We start from the raw sequence: 9,284 nt of genomic DNA, 5'->3' as shown, positions 1-9,284 counted from the left end.
ATTTTGATTTTGGCCCATTCTTCTTTTTTGATGCGTGTCTTTATTGCTGTAAATTCACCTCTGAGCACTGCCTTTGCTGTGTCCCAAAGGTTTTGGTATGATGTGTTTTCATTCTCATTTAATTCTTGGAATTTTTTGATTCCCTCTTTGATTTCTTCTATTACCCTGTTGTTTTTAAGCAAGATGTTATTCAATTTCCATGTATTTGATTTTCTTTCCTTGCTCTTCCTGTTATTGAGTTCTACTTTTATGGTGTGATCATAGAGAAAGCTTTGTATTATTTCAATGTTTTAGATTTTATTGAGGGTTGCTTTGTGACTCAAAATGTGGTCTATTCTGGAGAATGTTCCATGTTGTTGGAAAATAATGTATACTTGTTGCTATTAGGTGGAGTGTTCTATATGTCTGTGAGGTCAAGTTGTAGATTTTAGCCCTTAGTTCTTCTGTATCTTGGTTGAATTTCTTTCTAGATGTTCTGTCCTTTACCGAGAGTGGTGTGTTAAAGTTTCCTACTATTATTGTGGAGCAGTCTATTTCTCTTTTCAGTGCTGTTAGAGTTTGTTTCATGTTTTGGATCCCTGCTGTTGGGTGCGTATTTATTTATTAAAGTTATGTCTTCTTGATGATTTGTTCCTTTAATCGTTATATAATGTCCTTCTTCGTCTTTTATGCTTGATTTTGCCTTAAAGTCTATTTTATCTCAGATTAGTATCGCCACTTCTCCCCTCTTTTGGTTACTATTTGCTCGATTTTGATATATTTTTTTCCTTCCTTTGATTTTAATATATTAATGTCTTTGTGTCTAAGGTGTGCTTCTTGTAGACAGTATATTGATGGGTCGTACTTTTTTTATCCACTCTGCCACTCTGCCTCTTTACAGGTGCATTTAAGCCATTTACATTCATTTGTGACTATCAATAGATATGAGTTTATTGCTGTCATATTGTTGTGCTTTTTTTCTGGTGCTGATGTTTTCTTTGCTCCTCTTACTCTCATGTACTGAATTCTGCTTTTTTGTGGATTTTCTTTTCTTTCCTTTCATTACTATAGATTTTGTGTTTACTGAAACTTTATGTTTTTCTTCTTTTTTATTCTGTTAAGTAGGTTTGTTAACTTTCTTTGTTGTTTTAGGTGCTGTTGAGTCAGTTCCAACTCATAGCAATCCTATGTACAACAGAACAAAACACTGCCCCGTCCTGTGCCATCCTCACAATCATTGTTATACTTGAGCCCACTGTTGCAGTCACTGTGTCGGTCAATCTCATTGACAGTCTTCGTCTTTTTTGCTGACCCTCTAATTTATGAATCATGATGTCCTTCTCCATGGACTGATCCCTCCTGATAACATAACCAAAGTATGTGAGACATAGTCTCTCCATCCTTGCTTCTAAGGAGCATTCTGGTTGTACTTCTTCCAAGACAGGTTTGTTCATTCTTTTGGCAGTCCCTGGTGTAATCAATATTCTTTGCCAACACCACAATTCAAAGGCATCAATTCTACTTCAGTCTTCCTTATTCATCATTTGACTTTCACATGCATAATGAGGCGATTGAAAACACCATGGCTTGGGTGAAGTGCAACTTAATCTTCAAGGTGACATCTTTGCTATTTAACACTTTACAGAGGTCTTTTGTAGCAGATGTGCCCAATGCAATGCATCATTTGATTTCTGGACTGCTGCTTCCATGTGTGTTGATTGTGGAGCCAAGTAAAATAAAATCCTGGACAAATTCAATCTTCTCTCTGTTTATCGTGATGTTGCTTATTGGTCCAGGTGTGAGGATTTTTGTTTTCTTTATGTTGAAGTGTAATCCATACTGAAGGCTGTGGTCTTTGATCTTCATCAGTAAGTGCTTCAAGTCCTCTTCACTTTCAGCAAGCAAGGTCATGTCATCTGTATAACTCAGGTTGTTAACGAGTGCTCCTCCAATCCTGATGCCCCTTTCTTCTTCATACAGTCCAGCTTCTCAGATTATTTGTTCAGCGTACAGATTGAATAAGTATGGTGAAAGGATACAACCCTGTCACACACCTTTCTGACTTTAAATCACACAATATCCCCTTGTTCCATTTGAATGACTGCCTCTTCATCTGTGTACAGGTTCCTGATGAGCACAGTTTTCTGGAATTCCCATTATTTGCCCATAATTTGTTATGATCCACACAGTCGAATGCCTTTGCATAGTCAATAAAACACAGGTAAACATCTTTCTGGTATTCTCTGCTTTCAGCCAAAATCCATATGACCTTCCTAGTTTCACATCCTCTTCTGAATCCAGCTTGAGTTTCTGGCATTTCCTTGTTGATATACTGCTGCAGCCGCTTTTGAATGATCTTCAGCAAAATTTTACTTGTGTATGATATTAATGATATTGTTCAATAATTTCCGAATTTGGTTGGATCACCTTTCTTGGGAATAGGCATAAATATGGATCTCTTCCAGTCTGTTGGCCAGGCAGCTGTCTTCCAATTTTCTTGGCATAGACGAGTGAGCACTCTCAGCACTGCATCTGTGTGTTGAAACATCTCAATTGGTATTCTGTCAGTTCCTGGAGCTTTGTTTTTTGCCAATGCTTTCAGTGGAGCTTGGACTTCTTCCTTCAGTACCATCAGTTCCTGATCATATGCTACTTCCTGCAATGGTTGACTGTCGACCAATTCTTTTTGGTATAGTGACTCTGTGTATTTCTTCCATTTCCTTTTGATGCTTCCTGCATCATTTAAGATTTTCACTGTAGAATCTTTCAATATTGCAATTCGAGGCTTGAATTTTTTTCTTCAGTTCTTTCAGCTTGAGAAATGCTGAGTGTGTTCTTCCCTTTTGGTTTTCTATCTCCAGGTCTTTGTATCTTCCTGCGTTTGAACTAGTCTTTTATTACTTGATATCCCCTTGATTTCCTCTCCATTTGAAACTTCTATCCTACACCGTTATTCCCCCTTTTATTGTTTTGACATTGTTGTCGTTTTCACATTGACATCTGTGTTTCCTTGTTTTAAATCTTTTAGCTTTGTTTTATTATTGAGAGTCTTTTACTTAGATTGTTATCTGGCTGATGCTGACCTGTGTCCTAGACTCTGGTTGTTGTTTGATGTTGTTTTTTCTCTAACTGAAGGCCTCCCTTTAATATTTCTTTTAAGTTTGGTTTGGTTTTTACAAATTCCTTTCTTTTTTGATTATCTGGAAATGTCCTAATTTCATCATCGTATTTGAGAGAGTTTTGCAGGAGATATTATTCTTGGTTAGCAGGCAGGTTTTTCTTTCAAGGTTTTATGTATGTCATCCTATTGCCTTCTTGCCTGCATAGCTTCTGCTAAGTAAGCAGAGCTTATTCTTATCATTTCCCTTTGGTAAATGACTTTGTTTTTCTTGAGCTGCTCACAGGATTCTTTTTTTTGGTTTTGGCAAGTGTGATTATGATATGTCTTGGTGACTTTCTTTTTGTGTCTATCCTATATGAGGTTCACTGAGCTTCTTGGATGGTCAGCTTTTAGTCTTTCATGATGTATGGGAAGTTTTCTGCCAGCAAGTCTTCAACAATCATCTCTGTATTTCCATTTTCTCCCCCTGTTCTGGAACCCCGATCACATGCATATTTTTCCTCTTGATTGTGTCCCACATAATCCTCAGGTTTTCTTCATTCTTTTCTCTGGTTTTTCCTTCAAGTGGCACCCATGGATTTGTCTTCCATCTCACTGATTCTGTCATCCATTGTTTCAAATTTATCCTAAAACTTCCTATTGAGTTTTCTATTTCTGAAATTTTGTTTATCTTTTGGATTTTTAGCTGCTGTTTTTGTTTTATTTCTAATTGTTCATTTATTTTGATGTTTTATTCTTGTATTATTTTTTGAATTCTTCTATTGCTTTTCCTGTGTTTTGCTTGATTTTGGCTATGTTTTTGTTGGTTTTGTCTGTGTTTTCCGTGATTTTGTCCAGTTTTTCCTAGATTTTATCTGTGTTTTTCTTGTTCTCTTTCCTAATCTCTTGGAGAGACCTAAATATTATTCTTTTGAATTCCATATCAGGTAGCTCCACTGCCTTTTCTTCTACTGGAAGGTCATCTGAGTCTTTATTTTGGTCACTTGCTGGAGTCATCTTGTCCTGCTTTTTTATACATTTTGATTTTTTATATGTTTTTCTGCTGCCTTTGAGACATTAAAGTATTATTTCCTTTATTGATTGATTGTATGTTAATTTGTTTCATCCTGCTTCCTTGTTTTATTTTGAAATGTCAGGGTGGGTGGGCCAGGCATGCTTTGCTACTTGCTCGTCCTTGGGCACGATAATTCTCACCACCTTGTGCAGATGCACAGAGAAACAGCAGTTAGGGTAAGCCTGCTTTGCTGTACACTGGTTTGGTGAGGTGGCTGAGGGTGGACTGGGTGGGTGCTGTCTGCCTCCTGATGTGGTCCAGTGGTGTGCAGGTGTTCATAGCCTCTTGCCAAATAGGTAGGGGTGTTAGATGGGGAGCAGTACAGGCTTGTTTCCCTCCATTCAGCAGTTGGTCAAGTGGGCAAGAGGTGAGAGGCAGTGTGGGCCTGATGCAGTGGTGGCCTGACCTGGGGATGCTGTAGTCACAGCAGCATGGCAATGGCTGCCTGGAAGTGGGGAATAGGGTATGGGGCTAGCTGGGGGGAACAAAGAAAAGAGACAAAAAGAAAAAAAAAGAAGGTAGTTGGTATGTGGGGGCAGGGTGGACCTGGGTGCTGGCAGGAAGTGGAGGAGGTAGCAGACAGGGCTAGGTGGAAGGGAGAAAGAAAAGGAGGAAAGGGGAAAAATGTGGCATGGTGAGAGCTGGCAGGTGGGGGTAGGGGAGATCCCAGCTGGTGATAAGCTGGTAGCGCTCTATCTGTGGTGGTGCTGTGTGGCCTGGTGGAAGGGGTAGAGGTGGCATACAGGGCTAGGTGGGAGGGAGAAAGAAAAGGAAGAAGGGGCAAAAAATAAAAAGAAAAAAAATGACATGTCAGGGGCCAGTGGGTAGGGCAAGGTGGACCCAGGCTGGTGATAGGCCAGTGTCTCTCTAGCTTTGTCTAGCCAAGGCGGCATGGCATGGCCCAGAGAGACTGGGTAGAGGTGAGGTATGAGCTAGATGGGAGGGAGAAAGAAGAGGAGAAAAAAAATGGTGTGGCAGGAGCCAACAGGTATGGGTGGGGAAGACCCAGGTTGGCGGTGGACTTGTAGGTTTCTAGCCAAGGTGGCTTGGCATGGCCTGTTGGGAGGGATGGAGGCGGTATACAGGGCAGAAGGGTGAGGGGTGGAAAAGTATGTTTCTCTGGTTACTGGGTGCTCAATCTCCTGTTGGGAGCTCTGTGAAGTTGTCTTCCCATACTCTGTGTCCAGGGTGGTTAATGGCTGTGCTCCAAGATGGCGACGCTGTGCCCGGGTGGATGGCAGGTTACCTCCAGTCTGTATCTCTCCTCATTCTGTTTTCCTGCAGTTTCTTCTATTTGGTGTTTGATCTATTTTTTTATAGCTTCATTTGATGCTTAGCGTTCCAGTATTGACTCTTGTATCTGTTTTACTTAGTTTTTCAGGTCTTTGCTTCAGAGGGACAGAATGATGTGTCTGTCTAGAGGGTCATGTTGGCTCCACCTTCCCAGTTGTGCTATTTTTAAATGAAAGAATCAACTGATTTTTTTAAAAGGATATATATTAGTGGAGAAAAAGTGGAGGGCCGAATATAGGAAAGTGAAGATTTCACTGGTGTTTTCCTCCAATGTTCACTAACCTGTTTCTGTCAAGTTGCTTGTGACTCATGGTCAGATCCTATAGGACAGAGTAGACTCTATAGGACTGTCTTAGTTATCTAGTGCTGCTATAACAGGAATATAACAAGTGGATGACTTTAACAAAGAGAAATTTATTCTCTCACAGTCCAGTAGGCTACAAGTCTGAATTCAGGGTGCCATCTCCAGGGGAAGGCTTTCTCTCACAGTCAGCTCTGGAGGAAGGTCTGTGTCATCAATCTTCCCCTGCTCTAGGAGCTTCTTAGTGCAGGGACCCTGGGTCCAATGGATGTGCTGGTGTCCTGGCTCTTGTTTCCTGGTGGTATTAGGTCCCCCTGTCTCTCTGCTCAATTCTCTCTTTCATATCTCAAAAGAGATTAACTTAAGACACAATCTAATCTTGTAGATTTAGTCTTGCCTCATTAACATAACTGCCTCTAATCCCACCTCATTAACATCATAGAGGATTTACAACACGTAGGAAAGTCACATCAGATGACAAAATAGTGAACAATCACACAATACTGGAAATCATGGACTAGCCAAGTAGACACACACTTTTGGGGGACACAGTTCAATCCATGACAAGAACAAACTAGAACAGCCCCATAGGGTTTCCTAGTCTGTAATCTTTATGAAAGCATGCTCCTTGCACATGGGATGGCTGCCCTTCTGTAGGGGCTGAATGGAGCACTCCTGCTTGTAGATGTCGATGATATTCTTCACCAGCAGGTTCCTCTGCAGGCCGTACACTCCAAGCCGGTCCATGATCACCTCGTGGCGGCAGGAGGGGCAGTAGAAATGGCCACCAGACATGGACATCGAGCCACCCCAGTTGGTCCAGTAGGGATTTGCAGCCTGGAAGATGTCATTGGCACACTTCCGGCAGAGGTTGTTCTGACATGGCAAGATGACCACCAGCTTGGTAAACATCTCCAGGCAGATGGGACAGATCAGCTGCTTCACCGAGTTCTCCATTGGGTTCCCATCCTGGATCAAGCTGGACTTATACTCCGTATTGTAGGTAGGTGTAGGCCTACCTGGCTGCCTCTTTCACCTGAGCCTGACTATGGGCAGACCTGGGACTCTTGCCTTTGTCACATCTTTCTCTTTCAGAGTGGCTGGAGGGTTCAAACTGCAGACCTTTGGGTTAGTAGCTGAGTGCTTAACCACTGAACCACCATAGCTCCTAGACTCCCTAAAATTCTTCATTCCTTGAAACTTGGTGTCATCTCAAAAACTCCTTAATATTTTATGGAGGAATGCATTTTAGCTTAAGTTTATAACAAACTCTAAGACACTAAATTATTAGCTTTGGGATCCTCAAATCCATGACTCAAGGAAATTGCTCTGTACTTTTTTACTTTTGTAGATGTGTAATAAGGAGCCCTAGTTTTGCAGTGGTTAAGTGCTCAGATGCTAACCAAGAGGTCAGAGGTTCGAACCCACCAGCTGCTCCATGGAAGAAAGATGTGGCAGTCTGCTTCCATAAAGATTTACAGCCTTGGAAACCCTATGGGGCAGTTCTACTCTGTCCTATAGGGTCTCTATGAATCAGAATCGATTTGATGGCAATGGGTTTGGTTCTGGGTTTTTTAGATTTGTTATGTTGACACCTTCCTTCCTCAAGATCAGATTGACATTTGGATGAATCCTGATGCTGAACATTTCTGTGCCCTAATCAACTCATGTTGCCTGTAATGTCTCCATATTGTTCTCCTTGCTCGTTTTGGGTCTTATCTCAGAAAGTCTATAGCAAACTTCTTACAGTGCACATTTCTTCTACTAAAAGGAAAAAACAAGCTCCTACTCTACCTTTCTCCTGCCCATGACTGTAAACATCTATCGAGCACTTTCACTCAAAATGTTCACTTTTGCAAACTTTCAAATTCAGCAAACATGTTCTTGTCTTCAAGAAGCCTTTTCATATCCTCAGATGGAGTTAACTTTTACAGTCATAGAACTTCGTATATGATGCTGTTATAGCAATTCTGTGTTTTCTAATCATTTACTCACTTAATGGTGTATCTCTCTCTAGATGAGAGCTCTTCAGTAGCAATGGCCATATCTCATTTATTATTCTCTCTAGTACAGTTCCTGACCCTCAGTAAATAGACAATAAACATTTGTTGAAACAATAAAAGAATTAATAAATGGATAAAAAAAAATGAATGGCCATGTGTACTTCTGTTGTCTCTTTGCTACACAATTTCTTGCTTGTCCTTAATGAATTTTTTTTTTATTTTTATTGTTGCTTGTTTGCTTTCACGGTTACCATGCTTTTACATTTAGTAAGTGGAAATTTGGTTCTTCAATCTAAAACAGACAGACCACTTGTCTGTCAGTTTGTCATACTGTGGTGGCTAGCATGGTGCTGTGATGCTGGAAGCTTTGCCACCGGTATTTCAAATACCATCAGGGTGACCCATAGTGGACAAGTTTCAGCAAAATTTTACTTGCATGTGATGTTAATGATATTTTTTGATAATTTCTGCATTCTGTTCAATCACCTTTCTTTGGAATGGGCACAAATATAGATCTCTTCTAGTCGGTTGGCCAGGTAGCTATCTTCCAAATTTCTTGGCATAGACAAGTGAGCACTTCCAGCGCTGCATTCGTTTGTTGAAACATCTTAGTTGGTATTCCGTCAATTCTTGGCGCCTTGTTTTTCGACAATGCCTTCAGTGCAGCTTCGACCGAAGTCTTCCTTCAGTACTGTCGGTTCTTCAGCATATATATATTGGTTGAACGTCAACCAATTCTTTTTGGTACAGTGACTGTGGGTATTCCTTCCATCTTCTTGTGATGTTTCCTGTATCATTTAGTATTTTGTACATAGAATCCTTCAATATTGCAACTTGAGGCTTGAATTTTTTCTTCAGTTCTTTTAGCTTGAGAAATGCCAAGCATGTTCTTCCTTTTTGGTTTTCTAACTCCAGGTCTTTGCACATGTCATTATACTTTATTTTGTCTTCTCGAGCTGCCCTTTGAAATCTTCTGTTTAGCTTTTACATCATCATTTCTTCCATTAGCTTTAGCTACTCATTCAAGAGCAAGTTTCAGAGTCTCTTCTGACATCCATTTTGGTATTTTCTTTTTTTCCTGACTTTTTAATGACCTCTTGCTTTCTTCATCTATGATGTCCTTAATGTCATTCCACAACTTGTCTGGTCTTCAGTCAGTGTTTGAGATGTCAAATCTTTTCTTGAGATGATCTCTAAATTCCGGTGGGATATACTCAAGGTCGTCCTTTGGCACTCATGGACATGTTTTTTCTTCAATTTCAAATTGCATATGAACAATCAATAGTCTGTTCTGTAGTCAGCCCCTGGCCTTGTTCTGACTGAAGATATTGAGCTTTTCCATCTTCTCTTCCCACAAATGCAGTTGGTTTGATTCCTGTGTATTCCATCTGGCGAGGTCCATGTGTATATTCACCATTTATGTTGCTAAAAAAGGGTATTTGTAATGAAGAAGTTGTTGTCTTGCAAAATTCTATCATGAAATCTCTAGCATGTTTGTATCACCACGGCCATATTTTCCAACTACCAATCCTT

The 9,284-nt window shown here is 40.4% G+C and overlaps 1 pseudogene; it reads right to left on the bottom strand.

The window, feature by feature from the left end:
- Positions 1–6,345: 6,345 nt before the first annotated feature.
- LOC101359805 (E3 ubiquitin-protein ligase TRIM63 pseudogene) lies at positions 6,346–6,705 on the bottom strand (annotated as a pseudogene).
- Positions 6,706–9,284: the final 2,579 nt, after the last annotated feature.

This window comes from Trichechus manatus, unplaced genomic scaffold (assembly GCF_000243295.1).
Source record: "Trichechus manatus latirostris isolate Lorelei unplaced genomic scaffold, TriManLat1.0 scaffold00032, whole genome shotgun sequence".
NCBI lineage: Eukaryota > Metazoa > Chordata > Mammalia > Sirenia > Trichechidae > Trichechus > Trichechus manatus.
This window is presented reverse-complemented; position numbering and strand designations above follow the sequence as displayed.